The following is a 20,203-nucleotide window of genomic DNA, read 5'->3' as shown; positions in this document are numbered from 1 at the left end:
CTATAGGGGAAGTTCTCCACCAAAACACGGAATCCACCGAGAAAAAAGAAGACATGATGTCCAAGAAACAAGATTCAACACACAGGGAGAAAGAACACCCCTGGTGAAGAGAGTACCAGAACGGCATGTGGGCTGCGGGCATAGAGGGCACCAGTCCAGACAGGAGCCAAAGAAGCAAGAGAGGATCCAAAAATCAAACACACAAGAACAGACACACTTAGAGACAGCCTGATTGTTTTCACTACGTTGGGAGGTACTGTAGAGTTTTGTCAGAGAACATGGAATAACTTAGTGACTGGCGCTTACAAAGTCAAGCAAATTGAAAAGCGAATTATTAACTATAGGAGAAAAAAAAAGTCTAAAGAAGGAAATGTCAGTATAATGTGCTATTTTGCCTCACTGTGGCTAATCTGTACATAATCATAGTAACATAAGCACTAAACACTGAATTAGCTGAGATTTGTGAGTTATCTCTATTGGGATCATGGTAGGGTTGGGGAGACTGTGGGAAGGTGTTAGAAAACCAAGCTACTCTTCAATGGTAGGAAATCAGTAGATAATGTCTAAAGTTAGAAATCAATCAGCAGTAGTTTACTTGGAGGTAAATACCAGAAGAAAAAATATAAGTGAGTTGATAATGACTGCATATGAGCAGCAAGGGTGTGAAGTAAAGTTAGAGCACAGGATTGCTGCTTTTCATTTTAGGACACATCGACTTTTCAAGCCTTGTAAATGTATGAATTGCATAAAATTAAACTAAATTAAATATAAAATCACTGACTTTATAGCATAATCCAAAACTAACTCAAGATTTTTCATAGACCTAAATGTGAAAGCTAAAATTACACAAGTTCTAGAATATAACATTGAAGAAAAGTCTTTGAGACCTTGCATTAAATAAAGATTTCTTAGATATGATGCCAAAAGCACAATTCACATAAGAAAAAAATTGGACAAATTGGACATCAAAAGTTAAAACTTGCGATCTTCAAAAGGCACTGTTTAGAAAATGGAAGAAAAGTCCAAGACTGAGAGAAATGATGACATATATATCTGATAAAGAATCTGTAACCAGAATATATAAAGAACTCTTAAAGCTCAATAATAAGACCACAAGCAGCTGGGCACTCATACCTTCAATTCCAGGACTTTGAGAGGCCAAGGCAGGAAGATTGCTTGAGGCCAGGAGTTTGAGACCAGCCTGGGCAACACAGGGAGATGCTGTCTCTACAAAAAGTAAAAAATAAAATTAGCTAGACTCAGTGGCCTATGCCAGTAGTTCCAGCTACTCAGGAGGCTGAGGTGGGAGGATCGCTTGAGCCCAGGAGTTGGAGGCTGCAGTTCTGGAGATGGATGGTGGTGATGGCAGCACAACAATGTGAATGCACTTAATGCCACAGAACTGTAGACCCTTTTTTTTTTTTCTTTTTTGAGGCAGAGTCTCACTCTGTCACCCAGGCTGGAGTGCAGTGGCATGATCTCAGTTCACTGTAGCCTCCACTTCCTGGGTTCAAGGGATTCTTCTGCCTCAGCTTCCCAAGTAGCTGGGATTACAGGCGCCCACCACCACGCCTGGCTAATTTTTGTACTTTTAGTAGAGATCAGGTTTCACCATATTGGCCAGGCTGGTCTTGAACTCCTGACCTCAAATTGATCTGCCCGCCTCAGCCTCCCAAAATGCTGGAATTATAGGCGTGAGCCACCGCACCCAGCCCCAATAGTCTATTTTTATGTTGTGGGTATATTATCACCAAAAAAAAGGAGAAAGTGAAAAACTAGACACAGGGCAGGAAGGGAGAGATTGAGACAGAGACTCTGGAGGGAGGAAAAAACCAACAAAACAAAATGAGGCTCCTGAGCGTCGCCCTAAACCTACTGAGTCAGGACTTTCTCCTCCTTTCCGTGCTGCCCTCACCAAGGCCCTTTTCCAGAAAAGCTGCTTGCCTGGAAGTGCCCTGGGTGCTGGGGCAGTAGAAAAGAAGTGTAAGAAAGCAGTGGCTATCGCCCTCTGGGTGCTTACGACCCGACTAGGGAGATTCACAAACAAGGCAAGACACAGGAAGTAACGCAGGACAATACGCAGTTATGGACTTACACACGAGACCTGACCTCTCCATGGGAAAAAGTGCTACAGCTTCACGGAAGAGCCATGGGGAAGTCAGACCAGAGTTGGGCCTTGACCCAAAAGAATCTTCCCTGTTTGCGTTGGGGATGCCCCGGTGTCTTTGTGATCATTTATTATAGACATCTAAAAAGGAGTTTAAATCTAATGTTGAAGAGAGGGAAGGTTAAATAAATAAATAAATAAGTGAATGGATGAATGAAGAGACCAGTATGGCAAAAATCAGACAAAAACTGTAAAACAAACCCAACGCCAGGAATTCAGAGTAGGGAAAGCGATCCCAGTGGTCAGGGATCAGGAAGGGCTCCATGGAGTAGGTGGCTTGTGAGCTAAGCATTGAAGGATTTCCATGTGTGGAAACAAATTATTCCAGACAGAAGGAGCACCGGGAGCAAAGTAGCAGAAGTCTATTCAGGGATTGTGGGAGAACCACAGAACCATACACGCTGCAATCTTCTGGACCTCCTCTCTTAGACTGCATGGCTCTCTACGCTTGACTAGCACTCACCCTCCCCTCTTCTCCAAGGTCTTCCTAATCTTCCTCTCCACCCTCTCCACAGTTCCGCACCCCACTTTCCCAAATCACTTTGTTCCCATGACTGTTATAGCTTACCAGAGACTGCTGGTTGTCCCCAAATATCCAGTTTCTCCTAGTTCTAGAACCTGCCATTTTTTGACGGGCACATGGCTGCCTAGGATAAATATTACATTTCTCAACCTCCCTTATGGCCAAGTGGACTAAGTTCTGGCCAAAGAGATGTGCGTGGGTGATGTCCAGAGTGCGAGGAACCACTGTGCCAGGTGTCTCCTTTTCTTCTCTTTGCTGGTTGGAATGCACGTGTGATGGTGAGCTGTTTTCGGCCACAAGAAGGTAACACTTTAGGGATGCCTCAGGGACACCTTAGGGCAACCTTCGGGATGGTGGTGCGACATTAGAAGGAGCTGCTTCATAATCATGGAGCTGCCATACCAACCTGAGATTTCTCATATCAAGAAATTTCTTTCTTGTCCAAGATACTATGATTTTGTTTTGTTTTTGACAAATTTTAATTGTATACATTTATAGGGTACAATGTGGTGTTTTGATAACAATTGTGGAATGGTTAAATCAAACTAATTAATATATTCATCACCTCACTTATTTTTTGTGGTGAGTATACATTAAAATTTGCTTTCAGCAATTTTGAAATATACATTATTATTAACTATAGTCACCATCCTGTGCAATTTATCTCAAAAACTTATTCTTCCTGTCTAACTAAAACTTTGTACCCTTTGACCACATCTCCCCATTCCTTCCCCAGCCTCTGGCAACCAACCTTCTACTCTCTGCTTCTGTGAATTTGACTTTTTAGATTCTGCATATAAGTATCTTGCCAACTGTGAACTTACTTTTTTTATTTTTAAGACGGAGTCTCACTCTGTCACTCAGGCTAGAGTGCAGTGGCATGATCTCGGCTCACTGCAACCTCTGCCTCCTGGGTTCAAGCGATCTTCCTGCCTCAGACTCCCGAGTAGCTGGGATTACAGGCATGCACCACCACACCTGGTTACTTTTTGTATTTTTAGTGCAAGAAGGGGTTCCACCATGTTAGCTAGGCTGGTCTTGAACTCCTGACCTCAAGTGATCCTCCCACCTTGGCCTCCCAAACAGCTGGGATTACAGGCATCAGCCACCGCACCCGGCCACGGCTATTGTGAATAGTGCTGTAATAAACATGGGAGTGCAGATATATCTTTTGCACATACTTACTTCATTTCCTCTGTATCTATACCCAGCAGTAGGATTGGTAGGTCATAGGGAGTTCTATTTTAGTTTTTTGAGGAACTGCCATATTGTTGTTGCTTTTTTTTTTAAAGACAGAGTTTCACTCTTGTTGCCCAGGCGGGAGTGCAATGGTGTGATCTTGGCTCACCGCAACCCTGCCTCCCGGGTTCAAGCGATTCTCCTGCTTCAGGCTCCCGAGTAGCTAGGATTACAGGCACCTACCACCACGCCTGGCTAATTTTTGTATTTTTAGTAGAGACAGCGTTTCACCACATTGGCCAGGCTGGTCTTGAACTCCTGACCTCAGGTGATCCGCCCACTTTGGCCTCCCAAAGTGCTGAGATTACAGGCGTGAGCCACTGTGCCTGGCCTGCCATATTGTTTTTCGTAATGGTCATACTAATTTACATTCTCACCAACAATGTACAAGAGTTCCCTTTACTCTTGCTGTCTGTTTGATAATAATCATTTGAACAGATGTGAGGTAATATACTATTGTGGTTTTTATTTGCGTTTCCCTGACGATTAGTGATGTTGACCATTTTCTCATATACCTGTTGGCCATTTGTATGTCTTCTTTTGAGAAATGTGTATTCATGTCCTGTGTCTTTTTTTTTTTTTTTTTTTCCAGACTGGGTCTCTCTCTGTCACCCAGGCTGCAGGATAGTGGCACAATTATGGTTCACTGCAGCCTCAACCTCCCCAAGCAACCCTCCAGCCTCAGCCTCCCGAGTAGCTGGGACTACAGGTGCATGCCACCACGTCTGGCTAGTCATTTTATTATTTGTCGAGACAGTGTCTCGCTATGTTACCTAGGCTGGTCTCCAGCTGCTGGACTCAAGTTATCCTCCCTCCTCTGCCTCCCAAAGTGCTGAGATTACAGGTGTGTGAGCCACCTTCTTTGCTCATTTTTAATAGAGTCATTTATTCTTGCTATTGAGTTCCTTATACATTTTGAATATTAACCCTTATCAGATATATGGTTTGCAAATATTTTCTCCCATTCCATAGGCTATGTTTTCACTCTGTTGTTTCCTTTGCTGTGCAGAAGCTTATTAGTTTCATATAATCCCATTTGTCAATTTTTGCTTTTGTCGCCTGTGCTTCTGAGATCAAATCTAAAAAAAGCATTGCCTAGACCAGTATCATGAAGCATTTCTACTATGTTTCTTCCAGTAGTTTTATAGTTTCAGGTCTTACATTTAAGTCTTTACTCCATTTGGGTTGATTTTTATATGTGGTATGATAGGATCCAACTTCCTTTTTCTACATGTGGATGTCCAATTGTGCCAGCACCCTTGTCCTTCCCCATTGTGTGCACTTGGCACTTTGTCAAAGTCAACCGACCATTTATGCATGGGTTTATTTCTGTTAAGACACTATTATTTTGAGATTAAATTACCACTGCTATATCTTAATTCCTAGAATCATCACACTACACGGTAGCAGTGTGTCCACATTTTTTTCTCCTGCGCCAAGACGGGAGCTCCTCCATTGCCCACAGCCTCAGCACAATGCCTGGCCATTAAGACTCAGCAGCAGTCTCTCACACATCCTGTTAGCCCTTCCGAGCTTCTTCTAATGGCCAGATATTTCACATATATTATTCGTGTCCTTCAACAAGTAATGACTGGATACCTATGTGCCAGGCCAGAAGCCAAGTGTGCATTTACAAATCTTCACAGGTACCCTGCAAAGTAAACACTACTCTACAAGTAGGAAAGTATGACTTGTCCCCCTTCCTCTACACTACCTGACTGGTACAACTCAAACCCTGGCTAAGTCTAACTCTTCTCCTGCCTCACTCTGCACCCCAGCAGTTAATGTTGCTGGGGAAATAGCAACCAGGTGACTGGTTTTACTTCAAAGTCAAGACCACAGGCTGACAGAGGTGTTTGGGAACCTGGGCACATTTATGGGTCAGGACACGCTCTTATTGTCTTAGTGGGGCTGTCTCAAGAAGATGCGCGTGGCAAACCTCAGCACAATGGTACCTGAGGTAGGGCTGCCTTTTAGGCATCTTTCAGGGCCTATGGGATAGCATTAAATGCAAAAATACAAAATTACATTTTAATGATGTTCAGAAAAGAGGAGTAAGGCATAGCACCCCAAGATAGCCCCCCAGAGGTGGGCCTACTCCAAGATGACAGAATCACACCCTCTCCTGTCCCTTCCTGTTCCATCTTCACCCTCAGTTGATGGTGATCTTGCCTCTTCTTTCACAAGAAATTAGAGCAATCTGAAGAGAATTCCCTCATCTTGCTGCCACTAAATCTACAGGCATCTGCCCCCATATATTCTGCTGCCCTGTTCCAACACACGAGCTTCAAGGGCTCCTTCAAGGGTCAACCCCTCCATTTGTAAACCGGTCCCCATTTCTTCCTGCCTATGAAATTCTTCATGTCTTAGCATAATCCTCCTCTTTCATTGCACCAGTTTTCACCCTGTAGTGGATTATTTCCATCAGCATTGACAGACATGCTGTCATTTGTCCTATCTTTTAAGATCCTCTAGCAACTTCCTGTGCTCTCCAGCTCTTACCCCAATTCTCTGCTCCTCTCTACGCCAAATCCTTTAAAGAGCTGTCCATATAGGTCATAGCTGCTTCCTCATCCCGTTCTCTACTGAACCCTCTCTACTCAGGCTTCACCCCATCATCTTCCGAAATTGGCTTTGTTAAAGTCATTAATAAGCTTGATGTGGCCAAACTCAGTGGTCAATTTTCAGACCTCGAGTTATTTAACTCCAAAAGTAACACATGATCAAGAGGTCAAATGTAACCCACAAATGTGTTTTGTTTGGACAGCACAGTGTTTGTTTTTAGTTTGAATTCATTGCCAGCATTAGAAATCAGAATATTCACATAAAAATCTAGATGCCAGGTTTCTTTGGAAAAATCTGAAAGTCTAAGCCCACATTCCTACCTGGCAATAGACAGGCAGTGAGTCATGGCTGACTCTGGAGACAGGGCATGGGGTTTCCAGTTTGCCAGAGTCCCCACCACTCAGAACTGGCACATTCAGCTTGCTTCACTTATTTATGTCACTTTCCTGGCACCTAGAGGCATTTGCATTTGTAAACTCTAGAGTAAGACTTAAAACTCACAAATTATGAGCACCTATATTTCCTGCTTTATGAAGGAAGACAAAACAGTGGGAGAGAATGCAGTTTGTGTGTATAAAGTGGCAGCGATGAGAAGCAGTGAACCTCAGCAATGGCCAAGTTTCTGATTCTAGACCTCCTAAGGATCCAACAGCATGCCCATCCATCCTGCGGTTCAGCTGTTCAACCAATCCTTGAAGGTCATTAGTTTCCATATATCTTTCCTCTTACACTGATTTTCTACTTGATCTTCTATCTTTAGACCAGTGATACAGTTTTTAATTGCTAGCTTATTTAACCCTTGCACTGATTCACTGATTGTTCCACTGTTCATGTTGGTTGTCTGGTTTTGCCCACCTGAGCTGAACTCCTGGAAGGCAGATACAAGTTGACACCATGGTTTATCAAAAACAGCTCTGGTGGTACAAGTCATTGAGTCATTCATTTATCTCTCAATATAGGAATATAAAGATTTTCTTTTTCTTTTTCTTTTTTTTTGTTTGTTTGTTTGATACAGAGTCTTGCTCTGTCGCCCAGGCTGGAGTGTAGTGGCACGATCTCAGCTCACTACAACCTCTGCCTCCCAGGTTCAAGCCTCCCGACTAGCTGGGACTACAGGCGTGCACCACCATGCGTGGATAATTTTTGTATTTTTAGTAGAGCCAAGGTTTCGCCAGGCTGGTCTCGAACTCCTGACCTCAGGTGATCCACCAGCCTTGGCCTCCCAAAGTGCTGGCATTAGAGGTGTGAGCCACTGCACCCAGCCAAGATTTTCTAATATGTATAATTTCTAAACCAACAGTATTTTATTTTTTATGAGACACAATCTCACTCTATTGCCCAGGCTGGAGTGCAATGGTGCAATCTCAGCTCACTGCAACCTCCACCTCCTGGGTTCAAGTGATTCTTGTGCCTCAGCTTCCCAAGTAGCTGGGATGACAGGCGCATGCCACCATGCCCAGCTAATTTTTGTATTTTTAGTAGAAACAGGTTTCGCCATGTTGCCCAGGCTGGTCTTGAACTCTTGGGCTGAAGTGGTCTGTCCACCTCAGCCTCTCAAAGTGTTGGGATTACAGGCATGAGCCACCACGCCCAGCCAACCAATAGTATTTAACTATATGTTGCAAAATACATAAAATCATATACGTGACTAGATCATAGTCAAGTGCACTGTGAGTAAGCTCATATTAATGGTTTTCTTTTGTAGAAATCTGATTGAGCTCTCATTTGTCCTTTTAAAGTGGTTTCCTGAAAAGGGAATGAAGGTGGTACAGAGGCCCAAGGGACTGCTTGCACATATAACTGTCACCCATAACAGACATCCCTGCAGGAAAAAACTATTGAGACTAGCTGTTCTAGAAGCCCAGAGTCCACCCCATGATCATTATATACTTTTGTATAATGAGAATGGAATACGTGTAAAATACACCTTACAATTCCCTTCAAGCTGTACCAAACTGAAACCTGGACATCAATATGAGTAAGTATTATATACTGGTATTACAGGCTGAATTTTGCCCCCATAATATTCATATGTTGAAGCCTTAACCCTTAGTATCTCAGAATGTGATTGTATTTTGGAGATAGGGTTTAAAGGAGTGATTAAGTTAAAATGAGGCTATTAGTGTGGGTCCTAATTTCATATGACTAGTGTCCCTATAAGAAGGGGAAATTTGGACACCACAGAGAGGCACCAGGGGCACATGTGCACAGAGGGAAGACCATGTGAAAAGGTAGCAAGAGGGTCATCTGCAAGCCAAAGACAGGCCTCAGAGGAAACCAACCCCACAGACACCTTGATCATAGATTTTGAGCCTCCAGAACTGTAAGAAAATACCCCAGCCCTAGCAAACAAATATAACCTGGGTTAAATATGAGTACACTCAAGAGCAATTCATATACAGCCACCATTTACCCCTGCACGGAACAGCCCAGGCTATTTCTGCATTCGCCGCATTAGCCCATGGCAGCTATCACTTCTTACTGCTAGTAATGTCTTCCTTGGCTAACGTCCTGTCCCTATTACTAAACTGACATTGCCTGAAAAGATAGATACCCACAAAAGTTAAAACTGTAACTTTAGTGACATCAGTGAAATTAGCAGAGTAATGACCTCTGATAATTCTCTCCTCCATAAAAGCAACATGAACACTTTGGGAAGCCATGGCAGGCAGATCATGAGGCCAGGAGATTAAGACCACCCTGGCTAACATGGTGAAACCCCGTCTCTACTAAAAATATAAAAAATTATCCAGGCGTGGTGGCGGGTGCCTGTAGTCCCAGCTACTCTGGAGGCTGAGGCAGGAGAATGGCGTGAACCCAGGAGGCAGAGCTTGCAGTGAGCCGAGATGCGCCACTACACTCCAGCCTGGGTGAGAGAGCAAGACTCCGTCTCAAAAAAAAAAAAAAAAGCTACATGAAGACTAGCAAAAATGGTCAAATTCACATATTCAGAACTCTGAAAAGTAACCAAAGGCTTGCAGCACTCTAGGAGCATCTATTCTGGAAAATCATTTGAGCCATGATGAAAACTGTGAGCTTTGTCCTGCTTTATCCTCTCCCTCTCCCTGTTTCCTAGTTCTGCAGTTACCTTGAATACCAGCAGCCTGGAAGTCTCTAGAGGAAGCAGAATAGGGTCAGAGTTCCTTCAATGCTCTATTCCAACAGAAGTCCTATTATTTGACTTGTCTGGAAGTTCTCTGGAAGATCCCACTTGCAAGGCTGTCTTTATTTGACTTGAGTTGAAACTCAGAGCTCACCCAGCACAAAAAGCGTTTTCCCGGGGACATTTCTCAAAAACATTGAGAGGAAATTGTTTAATTTCACAACTGCCTGAGGCAGTGAGTAATGTTTGGGACCATTAATAGGTTACCCAAAAGGATTTTTTTTTTAAACTGGGAAATGGGCATCCACAGGGGCTTGGAAAAGCTCCAAAATATTCCTGTGAATCTAGAAGGCCATTTGTACTGGTAGAGCACATATTTATGCCCGTGGCTGTGCACATGGTTGGGATAACCTGAGCACACCCTAAACTCTAACATCAGGCTGACCTGGAGGATCTACACCAGCAGGAAGTGAAGGCTAAGGCAGAGTTGTCAACTGCATGCTGAGTGTTGAACACATACACAGAGCCTCTCAGCAAACATTGAGACCTATTGGTTTCAAGTGTTTCAGGAAATCTGTCTAATCATTAGCTGACATTAAGCTATTAAAACAGAGACTTCAGCAGCCACACAGAACAAAGAATACAGAGTTTACAGAATTTGTGCAGGTAAGTTACTAAACAAACAAACAAATAACAAACAGCAACAAAAATATACCCTGGGGATGGGGGGAAATCTGATTTCCAAAGTTGACATACTATTTTATTAATGTCCAGTTTTGAGCAAAAAGTTATTAAACATGCAAAAAATAAATAAAAACCAAAAAAGTACAGCCCATACACAAGGAGAAAAAATCAACAGAATCAACAGAAATTATTCCTGAGAAAACCTAGGTGCTGGATTTATTAGGAAAAGATTTTTAAATCATCAATTTTAAATATGTACAAAGCATTAAAGTTAAACATGTCTATGTATTAAAGGAAAGTATGAGAACACTATCTTATTAAATAAAGAATATCAAGAAAGAGATATTTTAAAAATAGAAATTCTGGAATTAGGCCAGATGCAGTGGCTCACGCCTGTAATCCCAGCACTTTGGGAGGCCGAGGTGGGCAAATCACCTGAGGTCGAGAGTTCGAGACCAGCCTGACCAATGGCTAAGTGAAAAACAACCACATATTATGAGATTCCATTTGTCTGGGACGTTCAGAAAATGAAAATGCATAGAGAGAATGTAGATTAGTGGTTGCCAGAAAATTGGGATGGGAGGAGAAAGAATGGATAGTGACTGCTGATGGATATGGGGTTTATCTTGGGTTGATCAAAAAATTTTGAAATTAGATAGTGATGATGTTTGTACAAAAGAGTGAATAGCCAGGCGTGGTGGCTCATGCCTGTAATCCCAGCACTTTGGGAGGCCAAGGTGGGTGGATCACAAGGTCAGGAGATCGAGACCATCCTGGCTAGCACGGTGAAACTCCGTCTCTATAAAGATACAAAAAATAAGCCGGGCATGGTGGCAGCTGCCTGTAGTCCCAGCTACTCAGGAGGCTGAGGCAGGAGAATGGCATGAACCCGGGAGGAGGAGCTTGCAGTGAGCCGAGATCATGCCACTGCACTCCAGCCCGGGAGACGAGTGAGACTCCGTCTCCAAAAAAAAAAAAAAAAAAAAAAAAAAGTGTGACTATACTAAAAGCCACTGAATTGTGCACTTTTGGTGAATTTGATGGTATTCAAATTATTTCTCAGAAAATAGTCTATACATACATTCAACTGTGCCTCTATGAAGCAAATAGGTTCTGAAATAATTTTTTCAAGAGTAAAGGGTATGAGCCCTGGGAAGCTACAGAGCATCTCCTCTGACTTCCTCTCAGCTGTACTCTTGATAGCTGAGGTTGCCATTAAGCTGAGCAAGGAGTACTGAATATCTTATGAGAATAATGTTAGTTACCACACACGGCCTAGTGACCTGGCTCAGACATAGTGACAATAAATGCCTCCCCAAATCTAAATGCCCAAGACCACAGACAACCACTGCAAGTTTTGGCAAAACCTATCATGAAAGCCTATCGAAAATGGGATTTGTGATTTATCAAATTTCTTTTAAAGTATCTAAAATTCATGGTTTTGAAATAAACAACTTTCTGAGGGCTCTTAGCCTTTAGAGAGATGTTCCAATGTCGCAAAAACATCCTACAGTAAGAGACAGCAGACTACTAATGCTCTATGAGGCCAAGGCGATTGCAGCAAATGAGCCCAAAGTCCTTCCAGAATAATAAGCATTTATCATAGTATTACCACTATTTAATTTCATAGGAAAAAAATCCAAGAAACAGTCCCTTTGTACCTTGACAGGTCCCTAGAAGAAACTTCTGCCACCACATTCAGACCATATCTACTTCGTAAATAAACAAACCATGTGGTTCCAAAGCTTGCCAATAGGACACATTTCACAATTGCTATATTTGATTCAAATTATTTGGAGTTAAAATACACTCCAGACTGTTTACTTTTCTGCCCCTTTCCTAGAGGGTAAGAATAGTAAATGAGACAGCTGGTCATATTCTCAGCTCTGGGGTTCTGGTAAGCATTTTACATGGCGGTGGGTGGGAGCCGGGGATGTGTGGTTAGAGAGTTTTTCAAAATGAAATGGTCTATCCTCCCTCACAGCTCCCTGCCCTCTGCCATTGCAGGATTACAGTAATTCTGTATCCTACGACTAGTTACTTTTAAAATGCCACAGCGAAGTATCCCCAAAGGGTATGGTTCCCATTTGTTCATGTTACTTAATGGCTAAAAAACCTTGGGCAAATTCCTGAACCTAGGTTATAAGGTTCCTTTGTAGAATGGGGTTAATAACAGGACCTTCTGGCCAGGCACAGTGGCTCACACCTGTAATCCCAGCACTTTGGGAGGCAGAGACGGGTGGATCACTGGAGGTTAGGTGTTTGAGACCAGCCTGGCCAGCATGACGAAACCCCGTCTCTATTAAAAATACAAAGATTAGCCAGGTGTGGTGGTATGCGCCTGTAGTCCCAGCTGCTTGGGAGGCTGAGATGGGAGAATTGCTTGAACCCAGGTGGCAGAGGTTGCAGTGAGCTGAAATCACGCCACTGCACTCCAGCCTGGGCAACAGAGTGAGACTCCACCTAAAAAAAAAAAAAAAAAAAAAAAATTACAGGACCTTCTTCACAGTGCCAGTGTGAGAATAGTCAGTGAGTGCATGTGGAGCGGGATTGCTGGCACATTCCCTAGTGTGCCATGTGCATTGCTGTCTGTGTGGCTGGCCCCCTGGAGCTGTGCAGCTGGCGTGGCCACAGAAAGGTCCAACCTAACAACACACATGGTACCCAGCAGTCAAGTGGTAGCTGTTATAATTATTGTTAGTATAGTAGTCACTTTTTTTTGCAAGAAAGGTGGACTTCCCTCTGAGTGCCACGAAGAGGCTTGGGTTAGCAATATAAAAGAAATTAGCAAAGTTGAGCTTTCTGGACCACGCATTTCTCAAGGTGCTTTTATATGTGCTATTTAATTTATTCTTCATATCTCCAAAAGGATATTATTACCTCCTTTTGACAGATTAGAAAACTGAGACCCAGAGATTTTATTTTTTTATTTTTTTGAGACTCAGTCTTGCTCTGTCGCCCAGACTGGAGTGCAGTGGTGTGATCTCGGCTCACTGCAACCTCCACCTCCCAGGTTCAAGCAATTCTCCTGCCTCAGCCTCCTGAGTAGCTGGGATTACAGGCATGTGCCACCACACCCGGCTAATTTTTGTATTTTTAGTAGAAACGCGGTTTCACCATGTTGGCCAAGCTGGTCTTGAACTCCTGACCTCATGATTCGCCCACTTTGGTTTCCCAAAGAGCTAGGATTACAGGCATAAGCCACTGTACTTGGCCTAAGATTCAGAGATTTTAAATGAGTAAAGTTATGTCACTATTAAATATTCAAGCCAGAAAGGATTGTGAGTCAGCTGGACTCCAAATCCATTGCTGTTCCCACAATGGTGGGAATGTGGGCTCACCCGGTGATGCAGAATTTTTCTCAGCACCTTTGCTGGACTTGTGGAAGGGGCACCCCCTCTAATTGGCTGACCCCACTCAACCCCTGGTGGGAGGGACCATGTGAGTGAGCGAGTGTAGGTCCTGCAGATGCTCCAGGCACCAACACAAGAGCAAGCTCTATGTGAGGCCACAGCCTGACCAGGCGTGTCATCTCAAGGGGAACGTGGCAGCGCCCAGGTGAGGGTGCCTGTGACCCCGAAGCCCCAGAGGGGGCATTACAGTGCTCCTTTAGTTTTGCCATCCATTGACTGGGGTGTGTGAGCAGCTCAGCCCCTTGCCCCATTGTGTAGAGCAGCTGCCCTCCACTGGTGAGGGCAAAGGGCTGCTGTGATAGCTTTTCTGGGTACTGGCATTTGGTGAGTCCGGAGCTCTTGTCCAGCATCCAAGAAGAATGAGGTCAGGTGGACAACTGAAGGATGGAGAATTTAATTGAGCGGTGAAAACGGCTCCCAGCAGAGAGGGGAGCTGGAGAGGGGACAGGAAGGGCAGGTTGTCTTCCCTGAAGTCAGGCCATCTCATCTCTACCAACTGAGTCTTAGGTCTTTATAGGCACAAGATGGGAAGTGCAGGCTGATTGGTTTGTGAGTAAGCAAAAAAAGGTTAAAACGAAGACATCACTCGAATGTAGGCATGACAGTGTAAAAAACCAATTAGGAAAGGGTAGATATGTGTAAAATAGGTGAAGGATGATGATCAATCAGAGGAAAGTACGCCAAACAGAAAGACAAGTTCTCAATCCAGTCCAAGGATTTCACTTGTAACTTGGCTTTCAGTCTTCCAGCTGTCTTTGGCTTGGAGGTGGGGTTTCACTGGGTGCCCATCCCTATCTGTCGGGGCATATGGCTGCCTCCTGTCGCTATCACCAGCGTGTATTCCTCCTTCTTATGGAAACAGCACATCAGTTTTCCATGATAGAGCCAAGCCCTCCCACATTCTCAATCCATGTGATTTGGGTAAGGCTAGTCTCAGGCCTGGCAAGTTCATTCTATCTTATACAGTCACAGAGATGTTTCAGGGGTGAACACTTACCCAATAAAACTCAGTCTCAGGACTTTTCTAAGAACTGTGGAAAGATGAAACTGCTCTTTCTGTTGAACTTGAAACTATGACGCCTGGGACTTCTGAGGGTCCCTCCAAGGAGGAAGCCCATATATGAAAGAAAGCAAAGAGGTGTAGAGAAATTGAGTCTGACAACAGTTTTTGAGCCTTGCCTAAATCCACCTTTGCCTAAAGCTAGATCTACCCTTTGACTTTTCAGTTACAGGAGCCAAAAAATTCCAGTATTTTTTTCTCAAGCATGTTCAAAGTAATTCTTTTGCAATGTACAATTGAAAGAGGAGTTACAAAATTAACACAGCCAGTTCTTAAATTCACATAAGCACCAAGCATTGTCTACAGATGATCTGTTCACTATTGTTAATCCTGTGTGGTGGGAATACAAGTGTTCATTTTATTAATCTTTAAACTTTTCTGTACTTTTAACCTCATAAGAAGATCAGAAGAGGTAATGAAAACAGCACTGAAAAAAACAGATAATTTCCAGAACAGAAAAGGAAAAAAAATAAATTGTTCGGTATCTCTCAGATCTAAAACCTAATACCTGGATGAGTATCTGGTGTAATTCCCACGTTAACACCCTGTGCCGCAGGTTTTCCTACTTGGGTTAAGCAGTGTAATGGTTAGTTTTGTGTCGAATTGGCTAGGCTAGAGTAACCAGTTACTCAGTCAAACACTAACTTAGGTGTTGCCTTGAAGATATTTTGTAGATGTCAATTACCTTAAAAAAGATTATTCTCAATAACATGGGTGGACCACATCCAATCAGTTGAAAGGCCTTAGCAAAATGGAGGTTTCCCTGAGGGAGAAGAAATTCTTCCTGTGGGCACCTGATCGGCTCCTGCCCAATTTCTCAGACTGTTGACCTACTGCATGAAATTTCAGATATGCCCAACCAGACTTCACAATCATATTATGTCAATTCCTTGAAATACACCTTTTTTCTCTCTCTCTCTCTTGTTCTATTTCTCTACCATATATATCTCTCTGATACATATACAGCTGGTCCTCCATATCTGTGGGCTCTGCATCTGCAGATTCGGCCAACTATGGTTTGAAAATATTTTTTAGGCCGGGCACACTGTCTCACGCTTGTAATCCCAGCACTTTGGGTGGCCCAGGCGGGTGGATCACCTGAGGTCTAGAATTTGAGACCAGCCTGGCCAACATGGTGAAATCCTGTTTCTACTAAAAATACAAAAACTAGACACGCATGGTGGCAGGTGCCTGTAATCCCAGCTACTTGGGAGTCTGAGTCAGGAGAATTGCTTGAACCTGGGAGGTGGAGACTGCAGTGAACTGAGATCATGCCACTGCACCCCAGCCTGAGCAACAGAGCAAGACTGTCTCAAAGAAAAAAAAAAAAAAGTTTTTTTAAAAAACAATGAAAAATAACAAAACATAATATAAATACAAATACCTATTTACATAGCATTTACATTGTGTTAGATGTAAGTAATGATCATTTAAAGTATACAAAAGGATGTGTTTAAGTTACAACCAAATGCTACATCATTTTATATCAGGTACTTGAGCATCCGCAGATTTTGGTATCTGCAGAGGATGGGGCTGCTAGGGTTGGGGGGTCCTGGAACCAAAACCCCACGGATACTAAGGGACGACTATACGCATCTCCTACTGGTTCTGTTTGTGGTAGAACCTTGACTGACACAATCAGCCATGCCCTGGATATTTCTTGGGTATTCTCTGATCCCTGGGGGGAAAAGCCTCCTGAATTCTTCCCTGGGAGTCAGGCTTCCACATGCCTGCCTGCCTGCCTTCCTTTGTTTTCTTCCTCCTGGAAGGCTTCTACCTCAGAAATCTGGAAGGCCTCTATCTCTGAAGGGCACCATTTTCCTTCATCTGTCTAGCTCGTCATGCATTTGCTACATATTAACAACTGTGATGAAGCCTAGTTTCTCCAACGATAGCTCTATTGCTAGCCTTATTCTTTTAGTCACAGGGAGCTATCTTTGTCCAATCCCAGTTTACCATATTCCCTCCCCTTTCTCCTTTTCAAGTCCCACTTTCTCTTCACTACCTGTTAGACAGACTGAGAGCTGTCTCCCAATACCCATTCTCCCCTTGTTTCGTGGCAGTAGCCAGCCCGTGACTTTACAGGATAAAGACTAGATTTTTCAAACTCCTCTTCAGGTAAGTGGGACTAGGTTACAGCCAAAGGAACAGAATCGATGCAATGTGTCCAACTTCCAAGTTGTGCATTAACAGAAAGGTAGTCCCACCTCTCCCTTTTTTTTCACCTTCCAAATGGCCAAAATATAGACACGACGATGGGCCATACTGGATTTTGTGGGCCACAGCACCACCCAAAAGGGAGTAGAGAAATAAGAGAGAGAAAGCTTCATACCTATACTGCTACCTGGACTTCCATCTAGTTTATGATACTGATTTTTTTTTTTTTTAATCTCTGCAGCAACAGTCAAATTTTTTTTTTTCTTTTTTTCTTTTTTTGAGATGGAGTCTTGCACTGTCACCCAGGCTGGAGTGCAGTGGCGCAACCTGAGCTCACTGCAACCTCGGTCTCCCAGGTTCAAGCAATTCTCCTGCCTCAGCCTCCTGAGTAGCTGGGATTACAGATGTGTGCCACCACACCTGGCTAATTTTTGGTCTCCAACTCTGATCTCATTATCTGCCCGCCTCAGCCTCCCAAAATGCTGGGGTTACAGGCATGAGCCACCATGCCTGGCCAACAGCCAAATTTATATCCTAACCAACACACCACCAAACTGGCCAAAAGAATAACCAGCTCCCCCAACCCACTGTCTTCCCCAACCTAATTATTATATCAGATTGTCTTGTTACCTGGCTGTTCCTCCTCCTTCCCACCCTTAAATATGGTTGACCCCCTCTCCCACCGTGTCTTTCCTTGAATCTGGTCTCTCTATGCTTTCTCCCTTGGAAATCTCATCTACTCTCATGGAAAATGACTTAACATGCTTCTAATTCTAACTCATCTCTGAGCACCGGGTCTGCTTATTGGACTTCTGATTGATCAATTGCTGGTACCTCAAACTCTGCATGTTTAAAATAGAACTCACTTTCCTCTCTCTCTCACACACACACAAACACACACACACACCATGGGGGTGAGTAGGCAACCTGTTCTCTTCTTGATTTCCTTATTTAGGTAAATGAAATAAAAGATGCCACCATCCTGCCAAGAACCCAGGCTTAAAACTACAGCAGAGGCCACAAATTCAAATGCTTAGAGACCAGGCAAGAGGCAAGGGACAAGTGGTAACTGTGGGGAGAGAAAGAGCTGCTGACCAGTCTTAAAAAAGTAGCCACAACTTGCTGATCTCTGGCATGTAGGAATATTAGCCCAGTGTTGTTGGGTCTTCTGATCTTTCAAGAGAAGTAAAATATCTAGATTTTATGTTTTATGTGATCTCTCTAGATTTTACAAACAAAATAAGAAGCCATCTTGAACTGGTCAAAATGTAAATCAAAGATTTAAAAACATATATATTTCTAAATAAATAACATATAACATGACAATGTAACTTGTAGCAAAAATAATTTGACAGATCTAATATGTCTAAATCATTTCTTGATTTTTGGAAGTTATGAATCTTTTGATGCAGTTGTCACTAGATTTTGACCCCGTATGGGGTAATGATTTGACATAGGAAGTAACATGCAATTGTTCCAACAACTTCCTCATTAAATGGATAATCATTAAATGAATTAAGTAGAGAATTTCCTTAACATCAATGATACTGTTTTTAGTGTGGAATCCTCAGTTTCTTATCAATAGCAATTAAACATTCTATAGACTTTATAATATAGTCTAAGAACATATAGAACTGATTCAATATCTCTGCTATTGACCAACTCACAAAAATCACTTATTGAAATATCTTTTAACTTACTGGCTTATTCACTATGTTCTGTTCACTCTCAATTCATGGAGCTTCACAAACCAGGAGGCTTTATGTCAAGATTTAACAAATTGAAAGGGCTTAAAAGTTTATTACAGGTTTCACTGTTGTCATCAAATACATTGATTTATTAGAAAATCCAATAATTTTTCTCTTGGAATTGATACTTCACTTTTTTTTTAAACAGGATACCTATTTTTTCTTATCCATAATAACTTCCACTTGTTTCAAACTTCCCTTTGTTTACATATGTCCAACTGCTTTACAGTTTATTGAAATAATGTCAGCTCTAATAGCTAAAACATGTTTTCTTATAAAGCTAAAATAAATACTGCTAGGCACGGTGGCGCAAACCTATAATCCCAGCACTTTGGGAGGCTGAGGTGGGCAGATCACTTGAGGTCAGAGGTTTGAGATCAGCCTGGCCAACATGGTGAAACTCCATTTCTACTAAAAATACAAAAATTAGCCAGGTGTGGTGGCGCATGCCTGTAATTCCAGCTACTCGGGAGGCTGAGGTAGGAGAATCACTTCAACTTGGGAGATGGAGGCTGCAGTGAGCTGAGATTGCGCCACTGCACTCCAGTCTGGGCAACAGAGCGAGACTTCAGCTCAAAACAAAAAAACTCTAAAATACCGATGTCTCCATTAAACTATCATTCATTAAGGCCCAAACGCATTTGTGTCCACTACAGTGAACATACAGAACTGACTGACTTCCACCACAAGGGGTATAGCTCAGGGGTGGAGCGTTTGAATGCAGAACTTACTGACTTCCACATTGCTTTTGCAGATCTAGCACTGCAGGCTTGTCCGTCAAGGTTCAATTTGCATTACTTAATTTAGTTATTTCTGCTATTTATTTGGTGTGTGGTAGTAAATATAGTTTATCAAGAAAAACATGAGTTCTCTTATTGACTTATCCAAAATTGAATTTGATAACTTAGTGCCAAATTAAAACATCCACATTGTTTTTAAACTTTTGGCTGAAACTCTGTACTCTCTCTAGAATTGTATTAGCACTTTCTGTATAAAATCCAATGACAATCTTCTTATTTGGTACAATGTTACATCTTTATGGAACTATATCTCAAATATAATTCTTTCTTGTCCACTCACAATAAAGACAATACAGTGTACTAAATGTTTCCCAGTGTCATAAGATCAACAAAAACCATCATATTCAAAAACCTTTAAATTTGCATTTTAATTATTAAAACATACATAAAAAAATGAAGCTTCTTAAATGATGACTTTAAATATACCTCTGATTTACATATTTTTCAAAAAGCTGTTTTCTCACTTGGGTACATCCGGTGTTTAACAGGTGTGTCCACAAGGGAATGGCGTGTTCATATCAATATTAATCCCTTTGAAATTCTAGGAAATGTGTGTGAAATGCTCAATTACGCTTAACTATACAGTGGTGCTAAAAATTCTGACAGTAGCTTCCAAATCTTTTTCTCTTTTTTTTTTTTTTCTTTGAGACAGAGTCTCACTCTGTTGCCCAGGCTGGAGTGCAGTGATGAGATCTCGGTTTACTGCAACCTCCACCCCCACGGGTTCTAGCCATTCTCATGTCT

Source organism: Macaca fascicularis, chromosome 2, assembly GCF_037993035.2.
Source record: "Macaca fascicularis isolate 582-1 chromosome 2, T2T-MFA8v1.1".
In the NCBI taxonomy this organism is placed as follows: Eukaryota; Metazoa; Chordata; class Mammalia; order Primates; family Cercopithecidae; genus Macaca; species Macaca fascicularis.
Note: the sequence above shows the minus strand (reverse complement) of the source record.